Consider the following 10,178-nt stretch of genomic DNA (forward strand, 5'->3'; position numbering starts at 1 on the left):
TGCAAGGGTTTTTGGTCAGAAGCCTAGAGTCACGTATGAGATGGAAGGGGGTTTGATTTCAAAGTCAGATTCAGGGTGGTTTCTGATTTCTTCACTTGTTTATTTTCTGTCTGTGCCCAATAAGGTAAGATGCACAGAACAGAGCTCCACACGAAACCGTGGGTTCTGCTTACTGCTGTCTGTCTAGTCCTTAGATCAGTGCTTGGCACATAGGAAGTGCTAGTGGGGACCCGTAGAGAGGACCTGAGGGCGTGAAAGGAGCACGGGGGAGAGGGCGGCAGGGTCAAGCACGCGGCCCTCATACCTGAGGAGGAACGGAACCTCGAGCCTCAAGGCCAACAGGACTCATACTGTGGTCTGCTCCAGAAGCCCTCAAGGATCAGGCCGGGGCAACATGGAGCCAGGGAGCATACTCATGGGCCACTGCATGCCCGGCCACTGTGCTCCCTGGTGTCTTCCCGACTCTCAGGCCTATCAGCATTTCCAACATACCCTCCATTCCGTGTCTGGGAGTCCGGCTCTTTGTGCCCAGCCTCCTCAAGTGTGCCCCGAAAGTAATGCGTCTCCCATAGTGGTTGTGAGGAGTAAATGGAGTGATGCATATAGTGGATGTAGCACTTATATATGACCAGGACTCAACAAACGCTAGCTATTATTATTATTATTATTATTATTATTATTATTTTATTACTATTATAAAACCATCAAATTGTACAAATGGTTTATTTCTTTAAAGTTTGTTTTTACATGTTTTGCCCTAATTATTGGATGTTTATTATGAGTAATTGTTTTGAAAAATACAAGGGAATATTTGGTTTAAAACGAACAAACAAAAGGAAGGAGCAGCAGATAAAGGGTCAACAGTGTGACATCAGTCTCAGCTCAAACGTGTACTTTACGGAGGGGACCTGCGAAGATGATCAAAGCATCGACAGCACTCTGGTTCTGGCCCCCCTGGGAGTGAAGAAGCTACATGTAAAATGTGGCCTGAGAGGTATCGCATTTGAGTCAAACAGGGGCAAAAATAAAATCCCGTCTAAATATGCGTTTCGGCTAAATGCGAGCTATTAAACTAACTCTGTTTTTCTTTGAAAGTAGTTCATAGTCAGGTAAACTAGGAAAGATAATTTGGGACCCAACAGGGGGCACAGGAAAGACCCCTCCAGCTCTCCCTTGCCTGCTCTGGGAGCCAGAGCGCCCCCAGCCTGCTGGTGTGAACATTAGACCTGGCGCAGGCTTGCCCCGGGGCCAAGCCCGTGACACAGCCAGTGTTCTTTCTGTCTCATTGTCAGCATGTTCTGAGGTTGTCTTTACAAAAGGATACACAGATTTTTCTTCTGTGTCATTAAAACTCCACATTCCCAAACCCTGTGATGAGGTACGTTTAAACATACATTAGCAAAATGAAGAACTTTCCCCGCAACGACCAGGAGGTTTCTGCGATATGTACCTCATTTCACCGAAAAAGTGCCTTGGGTGATGGAAATCATTAATTCAGGAATAGCACAGCCAGTCTTGCTAGAAAGAGGACCGCTACGACAGCAAATCACAAGATCCTGCCGTGTGTCCCGGCATGGTGCCTCCCTGGGATATGTTATTGAGCACACAGTCAATCCCAGTTATTTATAGTCCTAAGAGGAAGAGACACACTTCATAGGAAAAGATGGCTAGTCTAAAATCAGGTTTATTTTGCCTTTGGGAAGAAGTTGGAGACACAGATTCAGAAATAGGCCCTGCTCTGAGCTGATCCCCATAGCCCGCATCTTCCCTCGGCACACCCAGAAGCCTGGCCTTATTGATCAAGACGGCTCACACTTCCTGACTCTCCCTACCTGTTCCATCACCAGTCTCTACGAACCTCCCACCGTCCCCTTTCCCCGCTCCCCCCACTGCAGCTTTCATGGTCTTGGATTGCTTCCTGTCTTGTTCTTCTCAGAGCCATTGCCCGGCCCGGGTCCGAGGGGCACATTTATATTGACTGCAAAGGGAATGGCGGGCGTTCCCTGGAGCTGGCGATATGGGGGCTCGGCTGGTTAGACACCGTTCCCATGCAAATATGGTTAGGTCGTTCCATTTCTGAATCCTATCTTAAAAATGGATGATGATGATGGGGTTGAAGATGATTATGACAGCAGGTGCACACCACGTGCTAGGCACGGTGCTCACTAAGCCTTTTACATTTCTTCACTTGGTTAGTTCTCGCAACAACCCAGTTATCCCCATTTTACAGATGATGAAGGGAAGTTCAAGGGGTTGAGGGATCTGCCCAGGGTCACACAGTTTTAAGTCTCCTTTTCTCGACACAGTGGCACCCAGCAGGGATAAAGAGATGGCCCATGTCTCAGCTACAAAGTATTACGTGAGTTATTTCAGGGAAAGTGGCATTTTGTGAGGTCTCCATATGCTACCTAATATGGTTATTATTAGTAGCATGTCAGGATGCAGTTCAAACTTTATGGAGAGCACGTGGGTCATACCAGCCTCTTCAACACAGTGCCTGCCTCTCTTTCCAGCTTCATCTGTGGCCACAGACCCTCTTGCACCCTGGCTGTTCCCCCAAAGCACACTGTTGCTGCAGTCCTATTTGTCCGCCTACCTGACCCCCTGTCCTGGAATACTGTTTTCTTCTTTGACAGGTAGATACTATTGGTCCATCACACTTTCTCTGATCCCTCCACACTGAGAGGAGCACTTTGTTGCCCCAGAGATGACAGCCTCTCCTCCATTCTTTCACCAGACCTCCGACATGATCTGTTTGTGTCTGGGGGCCTGATGCACCGTGAGGCCTCTGTGGGCTGGGCCCCCGATCTCCTTATTGCAGCCTGGAGCTTGGCAGGTGCCTGGCATCTAACAGAAACTCAACAAAGCTTACAGAACTGGATTGACCTGGGGTGAGGTTGGCTCGGTTTACAGGAAATTTGGCCCTGGATTCTGGTTTGGGTGCCTGACAACAGGAAATTGGAAACCTGACAATACTGTCCTGTTGATGAGAATAGTATAAACCTTGAGGACCTTGAAAATGCACTTTTAATAAAGCATGGTTAGAATGCCAATTTAGATATGTACCCACATGTAACTGGTGCATTCAGACAGAACCTAACCCAGTAAGAGAGCAGTGAATTTCCTTTCTGAGGATTAAGTCTCCTATCCTGCTGCAATTTAAGCTTTATGGCTTCTCATATGGTATAAACATCCCTCTATTAATTGAAAACACTGCTTGTTAACATATACATCTCAATTTCAAAGTGTTTGATATTCTGTACTATACGTGGAAAATATTTTCCAATGGGCATGTGGCTAACTTCTCATATTATTTCAGGATCAGTGCTTGGTAGAATTTCTTAAAAGATAAGTTCAAGAGAACTTTTGTCTTTTCAAAGAAAACAGGAAGGTCACTGTTGGAAAAAGACCAAGCTCCCTCTTTTATGGAGGAGAAAAACCAAGGCCCAGAAGGTTAGCTGACTTCCCCAAATCAAACAGACTTCAGGCAGAGGCAACATCATGTGGGAAGGGCCTGTGTCAGAGATCTTGGAGTGGGTGCAGCGTGAGGTGGGGGTGGGGATGGTCAGGGCATGGTGGGCCAACATAAAGGATTTGGATTGCATTCCAAGTTCAATGGGCAACAGTTGAAGGGTTTCATGCAGGGAAATGCCAGGACCTGATCCATGTTTTCTAATAAAGACCAAACTTCCGCTGGAAGGAGAAAGAACAGCTCAAGGCTTTCGCTGTGGTGCAAGTGTGAGATGATAGGATCGAGGTGAAGGTGTGCCGGTGGCGTTGGAAAGATGGGAATGGGGGTGAAGTATGTTTTAGGATCAGAATCCAGAGGACTTGTTGTGGGAAGTAAGGAAGAAGGAAGGATCAGGGGTGACCATTACGTTCCCGGCTTGGGTGGATGGGGGTTCTGTTTAGCAGATGGGCACCAGGAATTCAGTTTTGGACACGTGGTAGAGTCAGGTTTGAAATGGAAACAGCGTAACAGATGTGAATTGTCCGGTGTCCGGCACAGAGTAAGCCTGGTGGCGGGGATACTGCTGTTCTCATCACCGGCGTTTTCGCTACCACACCAGTGGGGTTCCTAAGGCCAAGGAGAAAAGAGAGGTGTACTGTAAATTACGGTGTCGTTTGTACACAGGCTCGTTGGCTACGTAGTGGGTGACAGACACATTTACTGGTAAATTGATGCAAGTGTCGTGAATGTTCAGGAGAAAATGGCCTTCATGGAAACGACACTGATTTTGGTGATTCTCCTGCATGACTGGTGTGAGACCCGCTCTAGGTTATAGTTACTAACGATGATCTGAAGCTTGTGCAGAACGTGTTACTGAATTTTTCCACTCTTCCGAAGTAAAGAGCTTTAACTTGTAGTAAACACCTTATCAGAATAGATATCAGCATTCCTGTTGGAGAGCTTATTGTTTGGATGTTTGTTATCCATTCTCTGAAAATGGATACATTTATAACATAGTTCAAAAACGTCTTTCCCTGTCCGGAGAAACTGAACATCATTTCAAGAGAACATGCCTTTAGTTTCTTTTCCAGTATCTTCATTTTTGGCCAGCTCCGCGCTCTGACACTCCTCTACTGCTCTCTACTGTTCAGAATGGTTCAGTAGCCAGCTAACCGTGCGCACGGCGAGCCACTGGGGCAGAAGTAGCAACCTTTATTCTCTATCTCCACTTCATCCCAACTTATTTTAGGGAGGCTTATAGGACAGAGATAGTCAAAATAACGATCCATGTGGGGCAACAAATGCTTTTTAGACAATCGATTTTCAAGGATTTCCATTGGGCACTATTTATGATCATTATTCCCTGTTCTCTCTTAAAGAAGGTATTTTCATTGAGTTCCAGCGTGAACTCCTTGATCCTTTGCTTTATTATAAAGGCTTTGAGAACGTTAAACCTATACAAGGTATTGTTTCAATGCCTTTAACGTAAGACCTGGATGCTTGCCAGACAAGAGTCTACAAAAGTTCACAAGAAACCAAAGGGCATGACAACTGTGCCTCGCCACTTATGGGCATCACATCCTATAAAACTAAATTCAGATGTTCAATAGATGCAACGAGCCTGTGTACAATATATGGTCATTTTCAATGCCTATAAAATTACTTTCAAAGGTAGATACAACTAAAATCACAGTACAGCAGAGATTTGCCATAAGTAATATTTATGACGCTTCTTTTGGGTTAAATACCCTAAATGGGAGAAAAGCCATATTTTAAAGCAGCGAAAATAATTTTAAAATCATGGTTGTATGTGTGCACAAATGCTCAAAAGAGATGTATTTCGTTTCAGAGAGACTTATCTCAAATACCAAGATCTACATTACACTGCTTGAATGACCTCCATTTTCTGAATAATTGCTATTTTTCTTTCTCTACACAATAAAGTAGCTTCTAGAGGGTCTGTTCTGCGTTCCAGAAACCGAGGGCTCCTTTCAATAATTTGTCGATTGTGATTTATGGAACTAACCTGCTTGAGACTTGGAAACGCATCTACATTGTGAAAGTGGTGACCTCTGCTGGGAAAATCCAAAAGGACCTGGAGGTCCCAAACCCTCTCCTTTTCCCTGGTTTGGTTCCATTGCTTGCAACACGGAAAAGTAAAATTCCTATTTGCTTCAGGACTGAACTTGCTAACCTGCTACCGAATAGGCACTCGTTAAGACTGATAGCCCATCTGACCTCCTCTGCCCTGGAGAATTGAGGCTCTTTTGTTGGACATCTGCTTTCCTAAGAGGAAGACTCTCTCCAAATACGGACGCCACCCAGCACTGAGACTGCATAAATGGGGTAATTACCACTGCTTTGCAAAGAGGCTGCTGGAGTGCCTTGTGGTACAGGAAGGAGGGGAACACGGACCCTTTGGAAGTGTGTCTGAGGCCTACTCATTGTTGCCTCGCCAGGGCCCCAAACAGGAAGCCAGTGAAATACGTTGTAAATATGACCCCAGTTGGTGACTTACTTCAAAGGCACTTTTGTAAAACCCTTACTTTGGGAGAGGCAGAGGCTGTGTAGGGTATATTCATATTGAAACAAAAGGAAGGAACGTGTATAAAATTAAAATCACTGACATAGCCAGTTGAAGAATTTGAGTGTTGGCTTGTCTCAAAGAGCATTTTTTTGTGCAGCTTTATAAAACGATGACCTCAACACCGTGCCACAAAGCCACTATTGTCAGAGCCCTGCAAACACTGCCATGAGGATCCCAACTGCTTTTCACTCTTTATCAGGGAAACAAAAGAGCCACAAGGTGATTGTCCCTGGAATCTGATGCTTTCCAATGGGACTAGCCTCATAAAAGAGCTTCCAAAGGTTTAAGTTGCTCTGAAATCAGGGTCCTTTGGGAGCACGTACGAACTAAAAGTGGCCACCATTTGATAGATGAACGGGAAATTGCTTACAATTACTGAACAGGTCTAAAGAGTTCTGGTGAATCATCAGTGACAAACCCTTAGGTCAGCAGAGGCTTAACGTGGTCTAGCATCTGCTAGAGGGGGAGAGGCACAGAGAACCATGTACAATGTGTAACCTCAGGGGCCAAGGACTGACTTTCGAGTCCTGTTTTCCTCATGCGCTGTCTTGGACTTTCCAAGATCGCTTTAATGAAATGCAGCTGGATTTTGTACTCTTCCAACCATGCAGAAGATGGGAAAAATGATTTTGCTTACTGGCCTACATCGTTTATAAGCTAAAGTGTGAATGAACTATCAAAACCTTCTGAAACTTATTAAGGTGAATTCTGTCGCCAGAAACACATTTTATAGCTTTTTAAAAAAGCTATGGGGAATTTTCAGCAGGACATGGGTATTTAAAAACACAACTCGCTCAGTTAATTGGGAGCCATAGAGCTAAGCCTCAGACAATTTAAGTTTTAAAATTTCTCTTGGGGTTTTAAGGGTATTGATCACAACATGCTTATTTAATATTGTTCGACTCTGTGACTGCTCCCTCGCATTAGGGGTAATCCTTGCCCTGCTCCTACCCAGCTCTGGAGAGCTGGACATAATATTCAGCATGTGTTTGTGAAAACATAGGAACATATTCAGCATTCCTCCGAGTATGGTTTTAGGACTCTACTGCAGCAACGTTGTTTTAGTTATTTCCAATAAATACTTATTTCATTTGGCATGATACTTAGCTCCATATTTTACTAATTAAGCCTTATGTTTCATCCGAAATACAAAAATAGAAGCCTTTCAAGTTACGGAGGATCCCAAATGCATTTATAATGAAATGCTAATATGGGCTTTGTGACTTTGGGGATTTTGGTGTTGATAAATTTGAGGGTGTTTTGGAGTGGTGTCTAATGCCTTATAGAAGCATTTTGCAAAACGATGGTGGTTTTATTCTATTAAGAAATTACACCCCCAAAGGTGTCTGAAAAACTTCCTTTGGAAGATTTCAAAATGCCAGATGCAAATAGTTTTTCACTAAAACAATAATTCAGAAACACAAACATCAAGTGAGTTTTGATTTTTTTTTTAGAAGACTTTATGATTTTAGAAGACCCAAATATCTGATTGAAATTCTAGGTCAGAGTTAGTTAGCAGGTTAATGTTGAATTAGGTTTTAGAAAGTTTCTCCAAATATGCAACAGATGACACTCTGCAATTCCAACTATGTTCACCATTCTAGAACACAGCCCTAAACACACTTGGGAATTTCCAATCAGATCAGAAAAACACCAGAGAGAGCGGGCTGGGGCTGGGATTTTTAAAAATGCCGAAACAACTGCCAAGAAATAATTTCTCCTTAGACACTGAGTGGGCAGAAGTGGCGTATGATTCCTCTCGACGTTCTGCTTCTGTTCTTGTCCCTGCCTGACATCAGGGGAGGAGCACAGGCAGACCAGCTTGTCCTGGCTGCCTCCTTGGATTGGGTAGGTGTCTGCAGCTGGAGGCTGAACCCAATCTCTTCCCTCCAGAGCTGACCCTCTTTGCATCCTGGAGGACACACCACCTTTTCCTGTCCTTCTCCTTTCCCTGGGCAGTCGAGAGGTGAAAAAATTACAAAGTTTTCTTGAAGTTGTTGATCACATGTAAGGTTTTTAAACTTCTTGTACCTTCCACTTTGTGTATCAAGGGAAAGATGAGTGATTAGAATCTAATTGTCCCATTTGGTGGCTAATAATTTGATGGTTCAAGTCTAAGCATGGCTCTGAGTTTGTATGTGAGTTAAGGAGTATTCCCTCAGCAACTGTTGCGTGCTGGGTACTGCAGGGAATGCAAAAATAAGTAAGTCACCATTCCTCATCGCAAGAAGTTTAGGATCTGGTTGTGGGATTACAGATGTACTTAATCTAAGTTTTACAGTTTCTAAACTACAAAGTGGAATTCAGTATTAGAGATAAGAGGTCAAGAAAAGTCTGAACCAGATGAAACTGTCCACATTTGAACATTTAAAAAATCTATAAAATTGCAATTTCTTATGGCTCAACCTAGTACTTGATGAGAATTTAGAGCTTGATACATAATGCTTTATAACTTAGATGCAAACTCACAATAGTTTGAAATGATTTTAAAATGAATGAGTGCATCACTCCTTTTTCCCTTCATTATATTGTGACTTGTTTTCCTAAAATACAGATGCGCTAACTCATTTTCAGTGACCATCTCTTTCTTCACAAACGTTTGCCTCTTCAAGACAACCCTTTTCTAGATCTTGCTCTCCTTTTTCTAGAGATTCCCCAGACCACAGGTTTCTATAGGATTTCCCTTTGTTTTTATTTATTTATTTTTACTGAAGTAAAGCTGACGCACAACTTGACATTGGTTTCAGGTGGGCTAGTGATTCACCGTGAGGCCATGCTTGCCACAGGCGAAGCCGCCATCTGTCACCACACGCGGCTATTTCGATACCATGGACTATACTCTCTGTGTTGTTCTACAGGATTTCTCTTTAAAGAGAACTCACAGGGCAATGGGCCGTCCCATCTGAGAAGGGGGAGCCTATCACACTGGGGACCGGCAATCTGTCAATATCATCAGAGCCTCTTGTAAACTGGAGTAAGGTGTAAGTTCCTCACCGAACCAACTCCAAGCCGTAGCATTTCTGCTCAGATTCCCTTACCTCCACCTTTTCATTTACCCGAATTACCCTTCATGGTTTTTACATTGCCAACCGAGGAGGCGAGGGCTCACAACTACCTGATCTTATCAAAATAAAAAATAAGCACCACAATGCAATTAATCCCCTCTCATCAAACCAGCCAATAGCTAGAATGGCATTTCCACACACAGAGAAAAGTGCAGAGGTGTCAGTGATGTGGGTATCTCAAAAGACCCCGCCAAAGTGCGTATAAGAGAACAAGCAGGTCGAGACATCTACTATGACCAGAGAGTGTCCTGCTGGCTTTCTATGGTGTCAGGATAGTGAGGACTTTCCTCCCCCTTGCTCCTCTCCCTTTGCTCTGAACTCTAACCTTGCAGGGGGTGAAAACTGTGGTTTATCAGCTCTGGGAGGGGGAGGGGGAGCGGAGGAGGGGGGAGGAGAGAAAGAAAATAAGGGGGAGGGAGGAGGGGGAGGAAAAAGGGGAGGGGGGAGGAAGAGGAGGAGGAGGAACCTCACAGGAGGGAAGAGAGGCAGCCAGTCACATGTCCCTTCTTCAGCTGCAGCAGGCTGAAGCTGGGAGAGAGAAAATGCCTTAACGTGACTTCAAGCATGAAGCTGTGACAATCACACGGGGTTGGACATACCAATTACTAAATTAAGACAGCACTTCCTAAGGGTGACCAGAAAAGTTATGAATTTGCCCAAATAGTCACTCAGGGATAGGGGAAGAACTAGACCCCTACTGCATAAAGGAACACTTTTGGGAAACAAAACAGGTTGCTTTATGATTGGACTTGATGAGCCATGTTATCCAACGTACTAGCTCCCAACATGCTGCAGGAGGCCTGTGGGTCCTGGGGCTCTAGGCAGGATTGAAGTTCAGACCATCAAGTCCAGGAGGGTCTGGCTGCCACTGATTCTCAGGTTTTTTAACTAAATCAGAAAACCAGGCTTCTATCTGTGTAATACTTGTTTTTATAGTTTGGTTTTAGCTTATCTCATTACCTTAATCTTAAAGTACATATAAAAATATCTTGTGAGGGATGCCAAGCCCCCGTTTTAATAGCAGTTCATGAAGTCTGCGCTGAATTTACTCCATTTCTGTACTTATTTCCACTTA

At 44.2% G+C, this 10,178-nt stretch overlaps 1 protein-coding gene across 1 annotated transcript in view; it reads right to left on the bottom strand.

Annotated features, from left to right (window-relative positions):
* SCFD2 (sec1 family domain containing 2) overlaps nt 1-10,178 on the bottom strand; it is a 426,762-nt gene that overhangs the window by 88,177 nt on the left and 328,407 nt on the right. The gene's annotated exons all lie outside the window — the stretch shown is intronic.

The sequence above is a fragment of the Ursus arctos genome, unplaced genomic scaffold (assembly GCF_023065955.2).
Source record: "Ursus arctos isolate Adak ecotype North America unplaced genomic scaffold, UrsArc2.0 scaffold_9, whole genome shotgun sequence".
Taxonomy (NCBI): domain Eukaryota; kingdom Metazoa; phylum Chordata; class Mammalia; order Carnivora; family Ursidae; genus Ursus; species Ursus arctos.